The sequence below is a fragment of the Ambystoma mexicanum genome, chromosome 5q (assembly GCF_040938575.1).
Source record: "Ambystoma mexicanum isolate Mex_15411 chromosome 5q, UKY_AmexF1_1, whole genome shotgun sequence".
NCBI lineage: Eukaryota > Metazoa > Chordata > Amphibia > Caudata > Ambystomatidae > Ambystoma > Ambystoma mexicanum.
In genome coordinates, this window is record NC_090933.1 from 221,810,613 (window position 1) to 221,835,406 (window position 24,794).

Sequence of the window (24,794 nt, forward strand, 5' to 3'; positions counted from 1 at the left end):
CTTACATCCCCCACCCTTTGCTCCCAAGCATTGAGCCCCTTGGAGAAGGTGCTCAATGTCCTGCATTTTTTGGCCACTGGGTCATTTCAGCGGACTACTGCCATAGTGGGGGGGTCTCACAGGCCACACAGTCACGCTGCCTACACCAGGTACTGGCAATCATAACAGCGCGCCCCTCAGTCCGCAGGCACATATACATGCCCAGAACACCCGCAGAAAGGCAGGCCGTGGTCCTGGATTTTTTCAGGGTGGCACACTTCCCCAAAGTGCTCGGTGCCATAGATTGCACCCATGTGGCCCTACGTCCACCTAGGGCCACTGAGCACATCTACCAAAACCGCAAGCACTGGCATTCCATCAATGTACAGGTGGTATGCGATGCAAAGGGAATCATCACCTCTGTCTATGCAAACTACCCTGGCTCCACCCATGACAGTTTCATATACAGAATGTCCGCCCTGAGCCGAGCCCTGGAAGCTGGGCAGCATGGCGACACCTGGCTCCTAGGTGAGTACAAATGCCCTTGCACATGCATGCATGTCACACACACACACACACACAAATACACAAACCCCAATAATCACAACCATTTACACCTCCCCAGGGAAAGTGCCTACCCTCTGAGCAACCACATGATGACGCCAATCCGGAACCCCACCACACCACCCCAGGTAAGATACAACGCCGCCCATATTGCAACCAGGTCCATAGTGGAGCGCACATTCGGAGTGCTCAAGTCACGTTTCCGCTCCCTTGACTGCTCTGGCAGGCAGCTACTCTATGCATCCAGTGTGCAGGATCATTGTGGCAGCATGTGTCCTGCACAATGTTGCAACACGGCAGGGTGTACCGGTGGACATGGTGGTGCCCCCACATCCCCAACCACAGGCACAGGCGCTGCCCATGGGAGAGGACAGGGCACGTGGCGAGGAAGCCCGGACCCAGCTTGTGACCACATTTTTCACCTGAACTCCCACCCCTGCGGAGTGCACACAGGCCTGGCACATACCAGGTGACACAATCGATGATGACAAAGAGACAGTCAACTGTCACAACCCTACCACCCTGAGATAGTTGCCATGGAAGTGCCACATTGTCTGCATCCCTAGCTACTTAAACACAAGCTATCCTGTGTGACCAAAAGGCACACATATGACATGACATGATATGGCCTATACACAAGTATTTCAAGGTGCGATGAGGCAGGGAGGGGGGAACAAGGGAAGACAGACAACGATACTACTAGGCCAGGTGTCATTTAGATTGTGCAAGTGCAGGGGTAGGGGGAAGGGAAAAGTGCAAGGGGAAGGGAGTGCAGTGCAGGGTAAGTAGACTAAAAAACAAATACATAGGCCAGCTGGTGGCAACTGCAAAGGTAAGTGCAGACAAGTGCTGGGAAGGGATAGAGAGACAGTCCCGCAGTGCAGGGGTTGCCAGGGAGGCAGTGCAAGTGGAGAGTGGCTGGGCCAGGGACCGAGGTTGGTGAGAGTGGCCCAGTTGCAGATCCAGTGCAGTTCCAGTGAAGAATTTTGCAAGGGAGAGGCAGAGAGAAAGCAGAAGCAAAGAGTAAGGTCTTGAGGTGCTTCCCGAACCGGAGATGGTTCTCCTCAAGTTCCAGTGAGGCAGGAAGGCTGTTCCAGAGGGAGGCCCCTGCCGCGGAGAGAGATCTACCCCCAGCTAGTTGCTTTGAGAAGCGGATGACCCTGACATGCAAGGTGTGAATCACACACACCTGCAAAACAGGCCATGGCCATCACTGTTATGTCACTCAAGCCCTCCCAAACAACAACATGACATGGCAAGCAATACCCATACACCAACACAGTAACAATAAGGTACACATTGCCATGTTCAAAATGTACAGTGGCATCAGTCAATGATGCCTGACATGGAATCAGATGAAATGACTGACCAACAACCTCCCACCCAAAATAAGTCATTTCCAAATGCATTACAAGAGTTGTAGACGTAACATAACAATGAATGCCTGTCTACATGCACATTGTGCATTGCAGAATCAACACTGCAGCTTCTGTGTGCTGTGTCCAACTCCTGCAACACACTGCTCAGCGCACAGCACAGTGAACAGCCATTGTGTGTGATGCACACCCTGAGCATCACATCTAAGCGACAGACCACATCAAAAAGCAGATTAGGCATATACAGGATCCATAATTGGTCACAGAACATGTGCTGCAGGGACACAGTGGGCACCAGAAGGCAAACAGTGTACACGTGGATATGCAAGGGTGGTTGTACATGTAGTGCATCAGAGTGCAAGTGTGTGGGTCAGTAAGGACGTGCACTCAACATATGCATGTGCAATCAAGTGACCATCAGTGTCCTCTACACATGTGAACATTCACCATGTGTACACCCCAGCATGTCAAACCACAACTATCCCCTCGTACCTGAAAGGTAAACACAACACATGAACAGGCATTGATCAGCAGAACACAACATGTACATAGGATACCACCATTACAATGTCAGGATTCCCATCACACTGCAGGGCAAGGCAACTATCAACAACAACCCCCCCCTCCCTCACAAATGACCATGACCCACTGAACAACTGCACCTGGGTCATGGAGCCTTCAACCCTCAATTCCACCTGGCCACAGGATCACCTTTCCCCTTCGTCACCATCTCCCACCTTATGTGTAAAAAGGTGCCTGCACCCTCAGAGTCCACACTCATTTGCAAAATCACAAAATCCAAGCCAGAAAAACGAACCAGAACACCCTCCAGTAGATGACTTGACGTAGCAGTACCTCACAAAGGCCAAGTACTACCACAATGATGTAACAACCAAGGTAGCACAGTAAAACAATGTCACAACAGGATGTGAACCATGTGCGGTACATAACATAGAATGATGCACCATGAACGGATGTGTACTGTCACAGGTCCCGTGTACAGGCACGGGAGTGTCACGAAACAACCACCCCCACCGTGTCCCGGGTGCCTGCAAGGTCAAACTCACATAGGACTCTGAGACCCTGGCGGGGAAGGAGGGTCAGGGATATGCAGTTGGGACAGGTGTTGGCACACTGGATAACTGGAATGAGTGGCAGGAGAGGGGAGGAGGAATGACACATGAAAGTAGTGAATGCACGAAAATGTACTACCTGCATGAACACATACACAATCCAAACAAACTTGGACATCATTGTCATGGCCTTCTGTAGTCCAGTTTTAGGAGTGGCACGAACCAACCACCCCCTCTAGGGTTTTGGCTCCTGCAAGTTTGGGGCTTACACAGGCATCCACAACCCCAGCGGGGAAAGAGGGTTAGGGAACGTTGCTTGGATAGGTAGGGAAGCAGGAACACCGGGTAGAGGGTACAGGGTTTAAAATTGGATAGGATTCCGGGTGATTAGGGGAATAAAACATACCAAATTGAATTACACATTCATCCATGCATTAGTGCACCCCCCAGCAAGCCTATCTAGAGCAGTTTGAAAGAAAAACAACAAGACACTTAGCTCTGGTTTTGAGTGCTGGCCTCCTGCCTGCGCACTCTCAGGTCCGGTTACAGGAGCACTGCAATGCTGCAAAGAGAGCCACAGTCAATAACCTGTACCTGCCCATTACACAAAAACACACCACCAAACATGCCCCATAGCAACAAACTACTCTACAAACAGACAATCTGGTGTAGATGCTTCGTACCCATATATAACATTACCCCTGTGATGGGTCATACACAGTCAATGCAGTAAGTCAGCCGCCGGTGGGTGCGTGGCAAATGGAACACCAATGTGTCACAATTCACACAACATGCAATGTTCCCTGGGTAAGCAGACAGACCCATATAGCAAGGCATGACTTCAGAGCAAGTTGTGTTTCACCATGACCGAAACAAAGTTGGCAGTGCATTTATCAAAATGTACATGGAAATGAAATGCACTGCACCCGAGTATGTCCCTTGCTGTATGTCCCTGTGAGCTGCCCCTTTCCATGTCTCAGAAGGCTACATGGTTGATACAAGTGCCTCAATGGACCTTGGTGTACCGGAGGGTATGTGCCACTGCCCCTGCAGGTGTCCCAGACAACCTTACAATCAACAGCCATCAGTCCACCAACACATCTGAGCTGCATTGTGTGCTTCAACACCAATATTCGTACAATCTCACCCTCAGTGCTGTGACTAAGCCTGCATGTGCAACTCGCCTGGTGCAAGCTTTGCTGTGTTGTGGCCCCCCTGTGCTGCTCACCTTGCCTGGAGTTCCTTGGAACACGTCAGCAGTTCTAGGATGTAGGTCTGCAATCCCTGTGCCTCTGCTTGTGCACACATGTGCATGTGGCCACCAACAAATGTGTCCAGAATTCCGACGTCCATGTCTGCTGGCAAAGGTGCTCTGGAGGCTCATCCCCCTGCAGAAAGGGCATGAAACACATGATTAATGCTTTAAAGTCATCTGTGTGCGTCTCTTCAGGCATCTCATTACTTGACCATGTCAGAGAGTTACATCAGAAATCACACCATCAGTCCGTCTTTCACATCCAAAGTGTGGAACAGAATATCTACGGCATGAATTGCAACAAGCACGTGTACAGTAAAGATAAGAAACATACTACACAATGCATAGCAATGAATGTACACATTAATCATGAAACACCCCATCTAGCAAAAGCTGAACAGTGGACAATAACACCAAAATCATCCCCACTAGGGGTGTCAACACAAGTCACACAGCACCAGACATGCCACAGATATGACAGTCCAAAGCCCTTGTGTAATAGGTTGTCACACCGAACCATCCTTGCGAGCCCATGGATAAGGGAGGCAGGAGTGGCATATGTGAGTCAAGGACCCCAAGCAGCAAACACATACACAAGACAAGCCTGAAGGGCCCAGCTGGAACAGACAGTGGATGCCTTCAAAAGCCACAAAGCACCGCACCGTCACATGAAAGCACAATAGACAAGCAATTTTAAACTATATTAACTAATTACACTAACTATGGAAAACCTACATTACCTAATTAAACAAACTATCAAACAGAAACTTAACTAACTAAACTAAAAGAAAATCAAAAATGGCCACATACGACCCGGGGGGAGGGGAGGCACCCAGGAGGGGGGAGGTACAGGGTGCTGCTCAACATCCACATGCTATGATGCTGAGCCAAAAAAAAACCTCCATGGGCTCAACGCCTGCCCAGCCCGACCTATGTGGGAGATAGATGGTCGTCCGAGTCTGGCTCATCCTGGAAAGGAGGACGTGGCACAGTAGCCTGGTCATGCCTAGCCGCAGCTTGCCCCTCGTCGGCAGCAAGTCTGCCGGACGGGTGAGCCTGGTTCTGTGTGGCGATGTGACGTAGGTCTGCATGCAGAACCTCACGTGATACACGTGCTTCCTCTTGCAAGGTAGCATGTAAGGCCTGGCTGGAAAACCGCTGCACCTCCCGGCAAGCCTGTAGCTCAGCCGAGATGGTACACTCAAGCTGTGCAAACCTCTCCTCTGCCCGCTGCCTCTGGGACATCATAAGGACACCCAGAGTGGATTTGATGGAAGCATACTCCTCCCTCAGGGCATCCATGTGCGCCTCTGCGTGAGCAGCAATTGCTTGACGCAGAGATGACATTTCAGCCTGGCGTGCCCTGTTTGAGGCCACCATGCCCAGCTTGAGCGAGCGGGCCGTGGACCGAGCCGCCTGCTTCTGGAGAAGCACCTGCCTAGCAGGGGGGAGCACAGATCGGGCCACACGCTCCATGCTCTCAGTGATGTTCTCCATTGCTGCCCCCTGCCGTTCTGAATTGGCAGTCATGTCTTGCTCCCACTCAGTATACTGTGGTTGCGCGCGGTGACCGCGTTGCCGGGCTTGACCCCTGCGGGACCCAAGGACCGGGGGTCCTCGCTGTGTTGGCACCGCCCGCGGCTGCACGACTACATGCCCCCGTCGACGTGATGTCCCAGGCACATCAGTGACTGGTGTGGAGGGTGACCCTGCGTCCCGATCCACCACGGGCGGAGGAACCAAGACTGTCTGATCCCTCAGTGCAGGTGTCGCAGACAGAGGAGTGTCCACATCAGAATCACTCACCCCTGACACATGGACTTGATGCTCATCCAACTCAACATGGACGTCAGAGTCGTCATCAAGGCTGGACTCATAGGCAGCCAGAGACAAGATGGACTGTAGCACTTAGGGGTTTTCGTGGCCTACCACCCCACGACCCCCACTTGTGCCGGGTTGATGTAGTGGTAGCAACCCTGTGTCTGGCATGACAACACCATCCTCCGCCTCCATTGCGTCATCACCTGAAAAATATAGAGAAAAAAGGTCACTACACATGTCAGAAGCACACAACACACACACACCGACAGCAAACACATCAGGCAGACATGTGACACACAACATATAACCTGGCATGCATGCTGGGTCAACTTTGAATTGCTTCTGTGATCAGACCTGTTGAAAGGTGGCAGTTTTCATGGAAGTGGGTCTATGCAGTGCAAAAAATGTGTACGCCACTCACTACCTACATGTACAAGGACTCCATGGTGTGTGCCAGGAAATGTGAAGGCAGTGCAAGGTCAAATTCAGACATCACGTGCATTGTGCATTCAATGTGTACCATATCTAGAAGCCAAGCACCCCTCCACCCCAGTACCAAAGCAGGGATGCCTAGCATGGTATCAAAAGGCTGACCATACACCTGTGTATTGACAGGCAGTGTACACTGGCATCAACAGCTTAATGTGATTCAAGTGACAACACTGCAAATGATGATGGGACAGTAAGCAGGACACATGATGAAAACTCTGGAGGCCGCCCACGTGTGAAGAAGACACAACAACAGTTGGACAGAGTCATTGGCCATTGAACAGGCTGAGGCCTGTGAGCCACACAGATTGTCAGACCCTAAACATGTGTGCAACGCAGTACTGAGCCACAGTTGACATGGGAAGGCTGATGAGATGCCATGCAATGTATGTAACCAAGGACTGGTATTACAGTGATCATCCAGTCAAGGACACATAGGGGCCTGCATGCAATGCACATGGAGCATGAATGGGCACTCATGTCCCTGCGGGACATCTGACCTATGCACAGTACAAGTGAGATACCCTGCATCAAGTACTAAGGCTGTACCACACTGCATATATCTGGCAGATTCTACGCTGGAAGTTAGCATCTACACAGGACGCATGAACAAGAAAGTACACATTGGCAAGATTGAAGCAGACCAGTGCAAAGGTGGAACTGGGGTGCAGAGTGGCAGAGGAGGGGCAAGGGAGCATGCCTACATGGAGTCCCCTCATGCAGGCAGAGGAGACATGCATCACGGAAGCATTGCATTACTTACACATCAGAACCATGTACACGTCACATGTAGTGGCAATCATGCACAACACATCCCACAAGTGAAACACACACGTCCTCAACAAACACGCATCAACACTCACTGGACTGGGCATCAAAGTCCAGCATCTCTCCCACTCCTTCGACCAATTCAGGTGGTATGAACTCCGCAACGAGTGCCTCATGCGGAGTGAGCTCTTCCTCCTCTGGTGCAGGCCCACCGCCAGTCACCAGAGTCAAGTTGTAATTAGAGGCACGCTTAGCCTTAGTGCTGCGTTTGATGTCATTCCAACGCTTTTTGCACTCTTGCGCCGTGGGCTCCTCATGGCCGAATGAACTGACATGTTCCGCAACATGCTTCCAGTGGGTGTCACGTTGGGCTATTGGCACCCACTAACTAGCATGTCATGGCTGTGGCCCCACACGTAGTCCACGAGGAAGTCCAGTTCCTGCTTGCAGAAAGGCTTCTTCCTCGACGTGTAGGAGGTCGTGGCTGTGTGTGGGGTCCCAGCCTGTGCTGCCGGTGCAACCTTCCTCCTCTTGGACTGTGGCGCAGACCCTGGCTGGCTAATGCCGCCCTGACCAGTATGGCCAGTGGGTTCAGTGGATTGAGCCAAGGGAGTGGCAGGTGGAGGGACGACCAAAGGCCTGATTTGTGTCAGTGGCAGCTGGGTGCCCTCTAATGGACCCTGCTCAGCAACATCAGCTGTGGCAGGGTCATTGACCACACCGGTCCTGGTTGGCAGACTCACAATCGGGGTGTTGTTGGGTGCATCTGCCCCTGCACTTGCCAACACCCGGCTGTTCGGGGCAGCAGATGACATAACTGCCCCAGGGACACGTGTCTTGGTCTGAGCAGCCCGGCCTGCCCCTATGGTTTTCCTCCTGGCCTGTTGGAGATCTACCAAGGGCTCCTCAAGTGCCAACGCAGCCTGCGCTGGCAGAACCTGAGCCTGGGTGGCGGTGTCCACAGCTGCACCTGCAGCTACCACTACCCTTGGGCCCGTGGCAGTTGATGGAACGGACTGCCGGGTCACACGGGCGCCAGTGCCAGATGCAGAAGCTGCATCCCCCGGAACCACAGGGGGTGGTGGCATGACTGCACTGACACATGGCACAACATTGTGCTCAAGTGGCACACCCCTGCCTCTTCCCCCTCTGTGGCCGCCCTGGACACCCTGGAGTCCCCCTACTCCCTGGTCACCACGGCCACGTCCCCGCCCACCACGAGGAGTACGCCCAGCTGAGGCACCCCTCACCTTTGGTGGTGTAACGCTCACCTGGTTCCCACGGGGGCGCTGGTCTGGTCTGGATTGCTGTGGCCTCTTCTAGCGTGATGCGCAGGACCCGGAACACCGATTGGACAGGACCTCCAAATCGTGCTTGCCTGGCCCGTAGGAATATCCTTCTGCAGATGAGAAAGGGGATTAACAGTCTGCAGAATAGTGTGCTAGCTCCCCCCTTTCCCTCTTCGTTCCTCTCTAACTTCCTCCAAACCCCGGTTTAAGCTCACCTTATGGTTTGGAAGGATGAACTCTCCATCCTGCTTCTGGTGCAGGGGCGCGCGTTCGTCCAGTTACTTCACTGGTTTTCAGAATGGCGCTGGCAAAATCCACTTGACTTTCCTGAGCGATGCGCCATAAGTATGAAAGTTCAAAGTTCAAATGAGGCCCCCTTTATGTTGTCTTTCTAACCTGTGATCTGTCCTTTATTTCAGGTGCAGAATGAAGGCGATGCGTCGAGGGGTTAAACTGCTGAGGTGAGTAGTGATGAGGGCGATCCCTCTAAATGTCCTTATCATTCCCCAGAAATGTCTCTTGTCCTTTCCCCATAGGGGCCGGGTACGGTACCTGCCAACGGGGCGGCGCCGACCTGAAATGTGGAAGAAAAGCTGGTAAGTATTATGGCTGTTAATCAGGCTTTCCTTCTGTGTTCCTTCTGCTCACCTTTTGTTTCTTCCTCTCTCCCCTAGGTGCAGTGATGTGGCGTCCGATGCTGACAGCCGCGATGGAGCCGGGAGATGTCTCGAGGACAGGTGAGTGAAGCGTGGCGCTGCAGCGAGCAACGCAATGCTTTTAAATGGAAGTCTTTCTTCAGGGATGCTGGCGAGAAGATTCCGGATGCAGGTAAGAAGTTTGAAATAGTCCTTGGTTTTCACCTTTCTCTTCTCTTCCTTCCTTGCAGGTCTTCCAGGTTCGAGGCGGGTGTGGCTGGAGTCCAGGAGCAGGAGCAGACACGGTGAGCGTTAAGCTGCAGGAAGCAGAACAATGCGAAGCATGAGCTGCTGTCTGGGCGTGGCTTAAATAGCATCCAAAGACGTCCCAGGTATGTATCCTTCCCCAACTGGGTATGTATCCTTCCCTGGCCACGCCCGAGTGAAAAAATAGTCCCTATGAAAAAATAGTCCCTTTCAGGTCTCAGGGAGGCCTGAAGCGTGCAGCATGGTCTGCATCAGGTAAGTGCACAAAACACCTCCCTTTATGAGCCTGGCGCCTATGGCGCCAGGACTGATGTCCAACATGAGCCTGGCACCAAAGGCGCCAGGACTGAGTCCAAAGAGCCCCTATAAGGGGCCGCTGGGCTTTTACCCGAGGGCATGATGCCTGCTTCCGGGGGTGCTTGGCCTGGCCTGGTGCTCCGGGGGTAGGCATCATGACAGGTGGCCTCCCAACCATGGCACAGATGGAGTGGTGCCAATGGGAGGTGTACACCACAATTGACCAGGGCAATTGGGTTGAAGGGGGTGGGAAGCAAGATGTTAACAGCCCCCCTGCACCTGCAAGGCTGTATGTGACCCCAGTGATGTAGTGACGGGTCACGCAATGCTCAGGCACCCCAAAACTGCAGTAAAACCGTGCACGTTACCCTGCAGCCTCCGTGCGTGGATTCAACCTTCCGCAGTACGCAATGGCACCCAGTAACACGAATAACGCGTACGCGTGGGACACGCAGGCTACTATGACATCGAAAATGGGTGCGATACACATGGGCACCCGCAGTGGGAAAAAGAGCATGTGCGACTCACCGTCTGATTAGCGCGATGCAGAAAAACACGCGTAGCCAATACCCCCGCCAAAAGAAGAGATACGTCCTTGATAGCTGTGAAGTTGTGATGGCGCGCGAAAGAACAGGAAGCAGCAACACACGTCGGTCTCCACGAAAGGCACGTACAGCGAACTGCTGGCCCCGCTCACCTTTAACCCGTGCTGAGGGAAACGCACGCGCGTGTCACGTCACTTACGCGCATGGGCCCTTTCCTCGGATTACACGCGGACGTGCAGTTTTTCACGCGCGCTGCAACGCCCATGCACGTCTGCACGCGTCACGTCACAGGGGCGCTTGCACTTGAGGGGCCTTCTGTCCAATGAAATTGTGTATGCGTGCAGACGCGCTTACGCGCTAAGGGCCTTTCCTCGAATTACACGCTGACGTGCAGAATTTTCACGTGCCAAATCACTCCGTATCAAGCTGGCCACGTGTAAGCACACGGAAGACCACGCTCCTGCCCAGAAGGCCGAATTACAGCCCCCCAGAGCCCCGAGCACGCTTCCACCTGCCATCTGCTGCTGCCTGACTGCCTGCTGCCCACGTGCCCTGCCATTTGCTGCCTGCACATCAGCCAGGGGTGCTGTTGCTGTGACCACCCCTGCTGCAACCGAAGACTCCCGACTGGGATTCCATCGCTCCACAGCCCAGCCCCAGGACCCAGTTGCCCACCCACTCCTGCCTCTGGGGTTGTCATGTCGGGCACTGCAACATCTGGCACCACTGACAACCCCCGGCCAGAGAGGCAGAGGGGCACCAGCGTCAGTGCCAGGGAAGTTGGTGTCCTGGTGGAGCAAGTCCTTGGGCAGTATGATGCCCTCTTAGGAAGTTCCCGCGCCGACAAGGAAGGACGGACTCGGATCTGGACGGACATCGTGACTGCCATCAACGCGGAGAGGGTGGCAGTCCGCGACTTCCAACATGTCAAGAAGCGCTGGGAGGACTTCAGGTCCAGGACCCTGAACAAGGCCCGGCGCCTCTTGAAGGCAGCGGATGCTAAGGGGCGCCGGGGCCACTTGTCGGAAGATCAGATGAGGGTCCTGGAACGCATATCCCCAGCGCTCCACGTCCAGGTCCTTGAGAGGCAGACCCGTCTGGAGTCGAGCGGTAAGTGTACATGCATCCTGATTGTAAGCTGTGCGTGTGGTGATGTTTCAGTAGTGTGCAGGTTGTACATCTGTTTGTATGGGGTCGAGTATGGGTGGGCGTGTACAGGGCCGTGAGGCTAACACATGCGAGGGCTGTAATGTGTGAGACATGGATGGTGCTTGTGTGTGTAGGCTTGCATGCCAAATGCAGTTGTGTGGGCACACATGTTTGGATGAATGTGTATGTAAGTAGACATGTTCGTGATGTCACGTATGTATGTTGTTTTCAGCTGCATGTATCAGCACTGTGTACATGTGCATGTGTGTGTATTTGACAAGGGTGCAACAGTGATGCAACATGGATGCATGTGACAGCGGGATGTGGAAGCCTGATTGGCAGATGTGACATGGATGCCCATCTGAACACTGCAACACTTGGCAGAGGTGTACACATGCATGCAAGTGTGGTGGTGTGTGTACATGTGTAGTGCACTCCCCGTGTTGCATGTGATGTCTGGCTCACCATTGCCTGCTCATGCTGTTGTATGTGTATGGATGGTGCTGGCAGTTGCGATATGGCTGTGGTATGGCTCATGTGTGCAAGTTGAAATGACATGTGTGTTGGGGATTGTGATGGCATGTCTGAGGTTTGCCAATGCCACTCATGTACAACTGTCATGTGTGTATGTGTCCATTGTACAGTGCCCTGATGCCTGTGTTTTATTTCTCCCTGTCTGCAGCGTCAACTGATGAAGAGGGCGGAGAAGGTGCTGTGGAGCACAGCGGCGGGGATTCCACCGCCAGCCGGAGACGCAAGGCCCGGCTCCCCTCCCAGGTTGTGATCTCGTCGGGGAGTGAGGAGTCCGGTGCCGCGTCCCAGGCCGCAGCTGCCGGGGGGAGGTCCAAGAGGCGGAGGTTGGAGTTGGACTCCTCAGCAGCAGAAGGGGCAGCTGGGACCCCACAGGGCCCAACGGGGGAAGATGGCACGGAGTCATCCAGGTTGGTGCGGGGTTTGGTGGAGGAGGAGGCCGTGCAAGCAACAGAGACGGGGTCTGGAGGTGGGGATTTCACAGGTGCTAGTGGTGCAGTGCAGGACCAGGGACAGGAGGCAGCACAGGCCGCCGCGGAGGTGCCTGTGTGCAATCCTGTCGCTGATCCTGTCCCTGCATCATCTTGCACCAGCAGGGATGCCTACGTCCAGACCCGTTTTCAGGCAGGGGATGAGCTCACGACAACTGGCCTTCCTCTCCCTGCAGACGTGGCTATCCGGGTCCGGGTTGAGCCTGTCCTGACTGGTGTGGCGTTGTGTCAACGGGCCATGCGAGGTGACCTGCAGTCTTTTCATGAGGAGACTGCACGTCATCTCGAATTGCTCGTTGACCGCGTCGGCCTACTGGGACAGGTCACCCAGGCCGGATTCCTCCGTTTGATGGGGCTTGCTACGACCCCCTCCTCAACTGAACCCCGTATGCGCCAGTCATCCTCCGTGCCATCTTCCCACCCATCAGTCACCTGGGTGCCCTGTGGAGCTGCTTCTGACGGTATGGCCAGGCTGGTGGAGGAGGCATCCCTGCCACAGTCGGGAGTCGGACGTCCAGCAGGGGTGGCCACATCAACGACTGCACCCCAGCCAGCGGAGGATGTGCAGGCAGCAGGAGGCAGTGCACGGGCAGAGGCACAGCAGCAGCAGCAACGTGGTGGGAGCCATGATGGCTCGGGGCCTTCGACATCGGAGGGGCAGGCATCGGCCGGAGGGCAGGAGGACCCAGGACGGTAAGTGTCTTCCGTGTGGCAGCGGTTGGGCCACGCCATAGATGCGGAGCGGCAGCGGGTGGAAGAGGCACGGCTCACGATGGTCAGGGCGGAGAACTCCATGCCGAGGGCCCTGAGGCGGGCCGAGTGCCTCGAGGCAATCCGCAGGGGGTTGGAGATGGACACGTCGACGGCCCTGCGGACCCTCGGGGCCATGGAGGAGGACCGCCTCCGGGCCATTGAGCAGGAGTTCGATGATGCCCTGGCCCGGGACATCCAAAAGTGAGCCGTCGGACTAGCCCGCTGCCCTTGTAAATAGTTCTGTAGTTAGTGTTAGGTTTCCTTTGGTTTTGCATTTTTTTTTGGACCTTTTGGACAATGGGCCACATTTATGTATATAGTTTTTTTTTATTAGGTAGTGTTATTAGATAGGTTTCATTTCTTCTGTTGGGATCATGGACCCTGGCTTGTTTATCTGTATATAGTTGACTGTTGGATTTTCTTTTTTTTTACAATTTACCCATGGAGCAATGGCTTTCAATTATAATTTTCCATTGGATTTACTTTTGTGGACTGTGACTTTGGACACCTTTCCTTTGGATTATGATTTTTGGTTTTGCATTATTTCACGGACATGCTGCTCTTTATTTTTTTAAATTCCCATTTCTGTTTGTTTATTTTTGATTCAATTTATGTTTCTTTTAATACATATTTTTTGTTCAAACTTCAATGTGTAGTATCATCTCATTGGTTTCATGCATATCATGATATGGGTTTTGAGATTCACTGACACCCATTGGGTGTATGTGAGGGACATGTGTTCCTTTCCAAACTTGCAATTGGGGTTCTATCATGTTATTGCCATTTCTAAGTGGGTGGATGCAATACTCGGGCGGGTGTTTGGCATTTGGAGGCTGACCATAGGGGAAAGGGATCTAGATTGCGATCACATGTTGGCTGGGGGACATGAGTGGGGGCATGCTGGCAGGTGCCCCACAGTGCTGGGGGGTGGGGGTGCAGAGGGACATGAGTGAGTTGGGGGCCTGGTGGAGGGTGCCCCACAGTGCTGGGGGGTGGGAGTGCAGGGGGACATGAGTTGGACATGAGTGGGGGCCTGCTGGCAGGTGCCCCCAGGGCTGGGGGGTGGGGGTGCAGGGGAACATGAGTTGGGGCCTGGTGGAGGGTGCCCCACAGTGCTGGGGGTGGGGGTGCAGGGGGACATGAGTTGGACATGAGTGGGGGCCTGCTGGCGGGTGCCCCACAGTGCTGGGGGGTGGGGGTGCAGGGGGACATGAGTTGGGGCCTGGTGGAGGGTGCCCCACAGTGCTGGGGGGTGGGGGTGCAGGGGAACATGAGTTGGGGCCTGGTGGAGGGTGTCCCACAGTGCTGGGGGGTGGGGGTTCAGGGGGACATGAGTTGGGGCCTGGTGGAGGGTGCACCACAGTGTTGGGGGGTGGGGGTGCAGGGGGACATGAGTTGGACATGAGTGGGGGCCTGCTGGCAGGTGCCCCACAGTGCTTGGGGGTGGGGGTGCAGGGGGACATGAGTTAGGGCCTGGTGGAGGGTGCCCCACAGTGCTGGGGGGTGGGGGTGCAGGGGGACATGAGTTGGGGCCTTGTGGAGGGTGCCCCACAGTGCTGGGGGGTGGGGGTGCAGGGGGACATGAGTTGGGGCCTGGTGGAGGGTGCCCCACAGTGCTGGGGGGTGCGGGTGCAGGGGGATATTTGTGGGGGCCTGGTGGAGGGTGCCCCACAGTGCTGGAGGTGGGGGTGCAGGGGGACATGAGTTGGGGCCTGATGGAGGGTGCCCCACAGTGCTGGGGGGTGCGGGTGCAGGGGGACATGTGTGGGGGCCTGGTGGAGGGTGCCCCACAGTGCTGGGGGGTGGGGGTGCAGGGGGACATGAGTTGGGGGCCTGGTGGAGGGTGCCCCACAGTGCTGGGGGTGGGGGTGCAGGGGGACATGAGTTGGGGGCCTGGTGGAGGGTGCCCCACAGTGCTGGGGGGTGGGGGTGCTGGGGGACATGAGTGGGGGTGCAAGCTAGTCCCCCGTGGTGTGGGCTGCCTGCAGGGGCCGTGGAGGTTGTGGAGCGAACACCTGGGAGGACCCACACGGCCAATTCACGTGTAGTACTCCACGGAACCCCTGAAATACACGTACCCTGCTGATATCGCGTGTGAAACTTCCCACGCACCCCAAGATACACATACCCAGGACATTCGGGTGTGGAACTTCCAGCGCACCCCTGAAATACACGTACCCTGCTGAATTCACGTGTGTAAGTTTCCACGCACCCCAAAATACACATACCCAGGACATTCGCGTGTGGAACTTCCAGCGCACCACAGTAATACAGGTACCCTGCTTAATTCACGTGTGTAAGTTTCCGCGCACCCCAAAATACTCGTACCCAGGAAATTCACGTGTGGAACTTCCAGCGCACCCCTGATATACACGTACCCTGATGGAATCGCGTGTGAAACTTCCCACGCACTCCTGAAATACAAGTACCACGCTCGCACAGGGCCAATCGCGTGTGAAACTTCCCGCGCACCCCATTAATACAGGTAACCTGCTGAATTCACGTGTGTAAGTTTCCGTGCACCCCGAAATACACGTACCCAGGACATTCGCGTGTGGAACTTCCAGCACACCCCTGATATACACGTACCCTGATGGAATCGTGTGTGAAACTTCCTGCGAACCCTTGAAATACACGTACCCCGCTCGCACAGGGCCAATCGCGTGTGAAACTTCCCGCGCACCCCAGTAATACAGGTACCCTGCTGAATTCACGTGTGTAAGTTTCCGCGCACCCCGAAATACATGTACCTAGGACATTCGCGTGTGGAACTTCCAGTGCACCCCTGATATACACGTACCCTGATGGAATCACGTGTGAAACTTCCCGCGCACCCCTGAAATACACGTACCACGCTCGCACAGGGCCAATCGCGTGTGAAACTACCCGCGCACCCCAGTAATACAGGTACCCTGCTGAATTCACGTGTGTAAGTTTCTGCGCACCCTGAAATACACGTACCCAGGACATTCGCGTGTGGAACTTCCAGCGCACCCCTGATATACACGTACCCTGATGGAATCGCATGTGAAACTTCCCGCGCACCCCTGTAATACATGTACCACGCTCGCACTGGGCCAATCGCGTGTGAAACTTCCCACGCACCCAAGTAATACAGGTACCCTGCTGAATTCACGTGTGTAAGTTTCCGGGCACCCCGAAATACACGTACCCAGGACATTCACGTGTGGAACTTCCAGCGCACCCCAGTAATACAGGTAGCCTGCTGAATTCACGTGTGTAAGTTTCCGCGCACCCCGAAATACACGTACCCAGGACATTCGCGTGTGGAACTTCCAGCGCACCCCTGATATACACGGTCCCTGATGGAATCGCGTGTGAAACTTCCTGCGCACCCCTGAAATACACATACCACGCTCGCACAGGGCCAATCGCGTGTGAAACTTCCCGCGCACCCCAGTAATACAGGTACCCTGCTGAATTCACGTGTGTAAGTTTCCGCGCACCCCAAAATACTCGTACCCAGGACATTCACGTGTGGAACTTCCAGCGCACCCCTGATATACACATACCCTGATGGAATCGCGTGTGAAACTTCCCACGCACTCCTGAAATACAAGTACCACGCTCGCACAGGGCCAATCGCGTGTGAAACTTCCCGCGCACCCCATTAATACAGGTAACCTGCTGAATTCACGTGTGTAAGTTTCCGTGCACCCCGAAATACACGTACCCAGGACATTCGCGTGTGGAACTTCCAGCACACCCCTGATATACACGTACCCTGATGGAATCGTGTGTGAAACTTCCTGCGAACCCTTGAAATACACGTACCCCGCTCGCACAGGGCCAATCGCGTGTGAAACTTCCCGCGCACCCCAGTAATACAGGTACCCTGCTGAATTCACGTGTGTAAGTTTCCGCGCACCCCGAAATACATGTACCTAGGACATTCGCGTGTGGAACTTCCAGTGCACCCCTGATATACACGTACCCTGATGGAATCACGTGTGAAACTTCCCGCGCACCCCTGAAATACACGTACCACGCTCGCACAGGGCCAATCGCGTGTGAAACTACCCGCGCACCCCAGTAATACAGGTACCCTGCTGAATTCACGTGTGTAAGTTTCCGCGCACCCTGAAATACACGTACCCAGGACATTCGCGTGTGGAACTTCCAGCGCACCCCTGATATACACGTACCCTGATGGAATCGCATGTGAAACTTCCCGCGCACCCCTGTAATACATGTACCACGCTCGCACTGGGCCAATCGCGTGTGAAACTTCCCACGCACCCAAGTAATACAGGTACCCTGCTGAATTCACGTGTGTAAGTTTCCGGGCACCCCGAAATACACGTACCCAGGACATTCACGTGTGGAACTTCCAGCGCACCCCAGTAATACAGGTAGCCTGCTGAATTCACGTGTGTAAGTTTCCGCGCACCCCGAAATACACGTACCCAGGACATTCGCGTGTGGAACTTCCAGCGCACCCCTGATATACACGGTCCCTGATGGAATCGCGTGTGAAACTTCCTGCGCACCCCTGAAATACACATACCACGCTCGCACAGGGCCAATCGCGTGTGAAACTTCCCGCGCACCCCAGTAATACAGGTACCCTGCTGAATTCACGTGTGTAAGTTTCCGCGCACCCCGAAATACACGTACCCAGGACATTCGCGTGTGGAACTTCCAGCGCACCCCTGATATACACGTACCCTGATGGAATCGCATGTGAAACTTCCCACGCACCCCTGAAATACACGTACCACGCTCGAACAGGGCCAATCGCGTGTGAAACTTCCCACGCACCCCAGTAATACAGGTACCCTGCTGAATTCACGTGTGTAAGTTTCCGCGCACCCCGAAATACACGTACCCAGGACATTCGCGTGTGGAACTTCCATCGCACCCCTGATATACACGTACCCTGATGGAATTGCGTGTGAAACTTCCCGCGCACCCCTGAAATACACATACCACGCTCGCACAGGGCCAATCGCGTGTGAAACTTCCCGCGCACCCCAGTAATACAGGTACCCTGCTGAATTCACGTGTGTAAGTTTCCACGCCCCCCGAAATACACATACCCAGGACATTCGCGTGTGGAACTTCCAGCGCACCCCTGATATACACGTACCCTGCTAAATTCACGTGTGAAACTTCCCGCGCACCCCTCATGTACACGTACCCTTATGGAATCGCGTGTGGAACTTCCCGCGCACCCCTGAAATACACGTATCCAGCTGAAATAACGTGAGGAACTTCCCACGCACCCCAGTGAAACACGTACCCCACTTGCCGTGCTGGTACAGGGTTAGCGCAGCCCTTTGCGCTGGATTGGAGATTTTGATGGCTTTTCCCTGCGCAAGGGGCGTTCTTGGGGGCGTAACTGGCGCTGCTGCAGGGTCGCTGCGCCTCTGTGCGCCACGGCTGGTTTTGGTGGCTGGAATCCATGAATACGCTGTGCGCGGAAATGTATTTTGGTGCACGCGGCTGGCGCAGGGATTTGCACGTGCACACTGTGCGCCAGCCTCGTGCGCCACTTGTGCGCTGAATTCTATGAATTACTCCCCTATTGTTTTGTGTTCCCTTTAATGTAGGGTTCTGGACACTGGAAAGTTGACTGCACATCCAGCAGTCCCAGCTCAATGGTCTTTATTAAACAGTGCAGATCACAGGTGGGTGCATTGGTCTAGAATTAAGCAACCTGGCTATCACCTTTAAACAACCATACTGAGAGAAATGTGTTCGTACTGTAATACATATATAATTTATGTTTTAGATCTGGCAGTTTATGTGAATGGGGAACGAAATGAATCTTCAAAGAACAAATGAATGTCCTGAAGATGGCCCAATATCTGTTTCACTGACCACCGCAGACAATGGTGGTACGCTATTAAGGGCCGAAACATATGTCAACTGAAAAGGAAAACTAAATATTGTTTCCTATGTCATGCATATTGTAAATAATCCATATGCTAAAAGAACATTCAAATTGTTGAACCCAGTGTTTGTAAAACGTATGAATGGAATGCAAGGTATGACTGGTCCATGTAGAAGCCAATAATGTATTTTAAGATGTTTTCATGAACTAATATTAAAGTGATTTATGATTTTGTTATATTGTATTCAGTTGAAATAACTTCTTTCCCACGAGGTGTTCAGTCTGCATAATAAATAAGCAGTCTCTCTGTATATAAACCTGTGACTTCACAGGATCATTAGAGAGGGGTAGTCAGGTTACCAGTCATTTGGTCGAAAACCAAATGGTCGAATGACCATTTGATCGAAGTAAAATGGTCGAAAAAAAAAGGTCGAATTTTTTTTTATTTTATTTTTTTTATTTTATGGGGGGGTTCCCCCACCAACCCCCCTTTTTCTTTATTAAAAATATTTTTTAAGCAACCATAACTTTAAAAAAATATATAAATAAATAAATAAAAAAATCTACCTTTTTTTTCGACCATTTTGATTCAATCAAATGGTCATTCGACCATTTATTTCCGGACACCGGGTAGTCAGTCTGTTTTGTACTTTTTCTCTTCGTAGACTCTTCCTTCCATCAGATTGACCCCCCAATAACAAAAATAAGGGAGTACCCACACACATAGCCTAGAGTCACACAATCCTTGCATCGACTGGCGTGCTAGGAGGCCGACCTTCTCAGTCGAATGTGCTCATACATGCTATCAAGCAGAAGAAGCTTTGACCAAAGAAGTGGCAACGATCATGAGTCTAATAAATCCGCTACCCCAAGTATACCAAGACTATCAGGATGTTTTCCACAGGGATCAAGCCAATACACTCCCCCCCCACAGACCATATGACTGCCAGATCGACCTTATACCCGGCGCACAGATTCCATGTGGCCGAATCTATGCGCTCACTGAGCCCGAAAACCTGCATTTAAAGAAGTATCTAGACCAATATCTGGCAAACGGTTTCATCCGTCCGTCCAAGTCCCCAGAGGCCTTGCTCTTAGTCTCCATGCCTAAAAAAGAAGGAGATCTAAGGACTTGAAACGACTACCGCGCATTGAACCAAGTGACTGTTAAAGATCGGTACCCCTTGCCTCTGATTCCTGAACTTTTGGATCAAGTTAAAGATGCTTGAATTTACACCAAGTTAGACCTCTGAGGGGTGTACCATCTTGCATGAATTAAGAAAGGGGACGAATGGTAGACGGCCTTCTGTACCAAATATGGGCTATTTGAATACAAGGTGATGCCCTTTGGCCTTTGTAACACCCCGGCGGTGTTTCAATATTTCATGAACAACGTCCTGCGAGAGTTGATTGTGTCTGTGTCATAGTATACATCGATGGCATTCTGGTTTACTCCCCTTCCGAGCAAGAACATGTGAAACACGTCCGTGCTGTCCTTAACAAACTCCGGCAACACAAATTATATGCTAAATTAGAAAAATGCTTCTTCCATGTTACTGAGTTCCTTGGATTTGTCCTAACCCCTCGTGGTGTGCGTATGGATTCGTGAAAGGTAGATGCCATCCTCAACTGACCTTCTCCAACTTCAATCAAAGGAGGTCAGAGTATGCTCGGGTTCGCAAACTTCTATCGTCAATTCATTCCGGGCTTTTCGCAACTAGTGCACCCCATCACATCTTTACTGCAAAAGAATAAATGCTTTCAATGGTCTGAAGAGGTGGAAAAAGCCTTCCAGAACTTAAAACAAAAATTCATCTCAGCTCCAATCCTGAAACACCCTCGCCCAGATCTCCGGTACGTGGTAGAGACCGACGTTTCCAGCTTGGCAATGGGAGCGGTCCTCTCTCAAAAAGACCCCGAGACGGGTCAACTTCACCTAGTGGCCTTTTGGTCACAAAAATTCACAGCACCAGAACTAAATTACGCCGTGACGGACAAGGAACTTTTTGCCATCAAGGCGGCATTCAAAGCTTGGCAGCATTATCCTTTAGGAGCAAGACACACCATCACGGTAATCACAGATCACTGCAATCTACTATACCTAAAGATGGCAGAAGCACAATCCTCTCGCCAACTCCGATGGGTGTAGTTTTTTGCTGAATTTGATTTTGTAATTACTAACTGACCTGGTTGTCGAAATGGAAAGGCGGATGCCCTGACCCGTATTGGGATAGATGAAGCATACACAAATCCAGACCCAGTACCCATCATCCCTGGAGGAAGAATCCTTGGAATTATGACGTCTCTGACCTTGGATGACATCCATGAGGAAATTTCGCATCTCATTGATACCAAAACTCTGCAAGATTGACCGACTAAAAGCACGCACCATTCAGTCACAAATCATTTGCCATATTTTCAGGGACATCTTTATCTACCCAGCAAGGAACTTCAGGAAAAGGTCATCTCAAATTACCATGAATCACTGGTAGAAGGTCATCCTGGAATTGCTAAAACCGAAGCCAAGATCAAGCGACATTTTTGGTGGCTAACATGGCTTAAAGACATGAAGCAGTTCGTACTACCGTGTGGTATTTGTGCACAAAACAAGGCTCAAAAGAAGAGATCACCAGGCCTACTACAACCTCTGGATATTCCACCTACACCTTGGCATACGTTATCTCTTGATTTTATCACTGATCTCCCTCCTTGTAATGGGTCCAACACCATTTTAGTGGTAGTAGACTTGTTTTCCAAAATGGCCCATTTCATTCCACTAAAAGGCTTACCCCCAGCTTCAATCCTGGCAAAGGAATTCCTAGAACAGATTGTCCGAATACACGGATTTCCCTCCATCCTGATTTCAGATCGTGGCAGTCAATTTATCTCACGTTTTTGGAAACAATGTTGCAAGTTAGTTCAAATCGATGTAAGACTTTCCACTAGCCATCATCCCGAAACTGATGGTCAGACCGAGAGGACCAACCAAACTTTGGAACACTACCTAAGATGTGTGTTACACCAAACGGAAGACAGTTGGAAAGATGTTTTGTGGATAACCGTGTATGCCTATAACAATTCCTTACAATCTTGACCCGCCTCAACTTCTAGAAATGCCAGCTGTAAGAAGTTTGCACACTACCATCACACAAGCCTTCAAACAGGCGACAGACCATCTGAGGCAAGCTAAGGAAAGGTACAAGAAATTTGCAGACGTACATAGAAGTGAAGCTCCAAGGTATCAGGTTGCGGATGAAGTCTGCTGGCCTCGAAGCACATACCAGTGAAAGGAACCCATACCTTCAATCCCAGATATTTGGGTCCATACACCGTGAAGGCCATCATTAATCCGGTGGCTGTGAAATTGGACTTACCTCCACATATGCGGATTCATCCTGTGTTTCACGTCTCGCTTTTGAAACCAGTGCAACCTGCAACCCGAGTACTGAAACCACCAAAACCAATCGTGGTCGACGGGGAACCTGTATTTGAAGTTAAGGATATTCTGGACTCCAAAATTGTCAAGTCAAAACTATTTTATCTAATAGACTGGAAAGGCTATGGACCACAAGAAATATCATGTGAACCTAGTGACCACATTCATGCTCCACGGTTGATAAAAAGGTTACATCATAATCATCCAAGCAAACCTGGACCAATGAGAGAACCTAACTTAAAGGGGGATTTGGGGGGGAGTGCTGTCATGGTCCATGCTCCCAAACATCAGAAGCTGACCAGCCTACCCCAGTTACTGGCACCTATGAGGATTTATAAAGCCCCAAAAGGTTGCCTTAGGACTTCCTGGACTCAGTCCTGGCACAGGTGGCGCCAGGCTCATATTATTCCATCTTGTGGTAAACTGCATGGGACTACACACAGCCCAGCCTAATGGAGCTGAGCCATTCAGCCTAACCCTGGGTGTGGCTGGAGGGACTACTTTACCTGGGATTACTTGTGCAGGGTGAGGCTGGAGGGACGACTTTACCTGGAACTACTTGCAGGGCTATTTAAACCGCACCCTACAGACATAACACGCTTCGCGTTATTCTGCACTCCTGCAGCGTAATGCTCACTGTGTCTGCTCAGCTCCTGTACCCGATCTTCAACAGCCACGCCTGTCCTGGGATCACGATCCATCGGCACTTGTGAAGAAGGAAAGGAAAAGAACAGGAATTACAACAGTGATTGAGGCCTTACCTGAAGCTATCCATCCGAAAGGCCGTGCCTTCAGCCGCTCTCCGGATCGTTGCATCTGCAAAAAGGAAGGCATTCGCATAGAGAGCCAATACTCACCCGGAGGCTGCTTTCTTCTTGAATTCCATTGAAGCGGTTCACCCGATCACCGCTCTGGAGTCGCACCGCACCTGCATTGCAGAAAAGAAAAGAACAGCAGGTTAGTTGCGCACAGGAAAGAAACCATTTAAAGACATTCCAGCGCCACGCACTCGCGTTAATACTCACCCGTAGGAATTCTGCTCAGCGTCGTAGGAGGAGGTAAATCTTCATCAGAAAACCATCCAAAACCACACCTGAAAGAAATAAAAGAACAATAGTGAGAACTTGGGCAACAAAGACATTAAGTAAACTATACCAAGCATCTATTGGCATAGAGACTTACCTACTGAGTCAAGTTATTCAAGACTCTGCTACAGCCCTGCAGGATCAGTGAAGCAACTAGACCCAGAGATGAGGCTGAAACATACCGCACCCCTGCGAGTAGTTGCAGGACAGAGAACCCGCCATTGAAACACCCAAGGTGAGGCCTAAACAGAGAGGGGCACTAGGAGGTTACGGGAGGTGGGAGCCAAATCCGCTCCTCATAGCTGGTTAACATCTCATTTCGACATTCTAGGCAAACGCTTCCTGGGAAGGGATAGTGGGAGAGAAGACGCGTGCAAGCATTCATCACTTAGCCTCGTGCAACGTGCGTGCAGACGTCCTTATGCAGCGTCGTGCGACTACCCCATGGAGACCAGGTGAGGGTGACACCCCGACTGCTGCACGCACCGCTAAATGCAAGTTCCAATCTTACCTTTGTGTGTTGAATCCTGTGAGCATGAGTGAGATTGTGCAGTCACATCCATCAATACGCTTGGTGCAGCGCAGTTTTGGGTGTGTGATTGAATTGCACATGCCGTCCCTCGACACACCCACATTTTGCTGTGTTCTTCCTCATTCTGTATGTTCCGCCCCCTACTTGGAGGCCTGCATACGCCCAAACGACCCTCTGCATGGAGTCTCACGCAATGCGCTGAGCTGTATGCAGGGACACACAGGACCTGCGTGAAGGCCCCGCAGTGTACGTATTTTTCCAGTTCACAAAGGAGGTTTTGCACGCAGAATGGCACACAAAGTCCCGATTCTCCCTGCAAATAATTCCATGGATCGGGCCCAAAATATCTTCTTCACGTGGAATCAGTTCAGCAATATTATATGGCACAATATTTTGAGACAGTGCTAATGAAACACTGTTAATGCACATTAGTGTGACACAGCATTAAGACAATGTACTACGCAGATGATTCTGACACAATGTCCTAATGCAGCCTTGTGGCACACCATTAAATCGAGTTCTGGGCGAACCCATTCTGCGATTTGTTGAATCAGCAGGATTTGGGGCGTTTTTTGTTCCTAGAGAGCTTTAGAACTTTTCCA